Below are 645 nucleotides of genomic sequence, written 5' to 3' on the forward strand. Positions count from 1 at the left end.
AATCTACAAAGCATCCCAGAGGCAATACAGCATCATTGTGCTAAGGCATATACACAAATTAAGGCTTTACATGGGCAAGTAACAATTTCGAAACTATAACGGAACATTTCTAGCAAACCACATGTAAGAATTTAAGCAGCCAAATCATTATTGGGCAGTCTAAACAAAAAAATGTCTTTACTTTCAAATTAACATACTTGGCTTTATTAAAGATAAGAACCACCTCTTTTCCTCAAGTGATCCATGATGTTAGGATCTCTAGCTTGCTGAGGGCTGTGAACGTTTATAGTGCCCGATTCCAAGGTGACATTTCTATTTAGAACAAGATCCCAATAACTTTTGCTCATGGCTTTAATGTTTTGGTTTTATAATGTGGAATAGATACCCTATTAATGTGACCACTGTGTTAAGGGACTTTTACTACATCAAGGTGGCACAATTTTTTTCCCCATGATGCTTAGATTAGTACATCTTCCTAATGATAGGAAAGACAAAAGATTTTAAAATCTGTTTCTACAAAAAAAAGCAGAACATTCCTCAAGTGTGCTCATTTCTGCCATTTCATAGACATGAAGACCTTGTAGCTCCCTTGCCTGTAGCTACTTTCTGCTCAGAATTACAACCACAGACATTAAAATGTAGCTC

Source organism: Acomys minous, assembly GCF_964271855.1.
Source record: "Acomys minous genome assembly, chromosome: 9".
NCBI lineage: Eukaryota > Metazoa > Chordata > Mammalia > Rodentia > Muridae > Acomys > Acomys minous.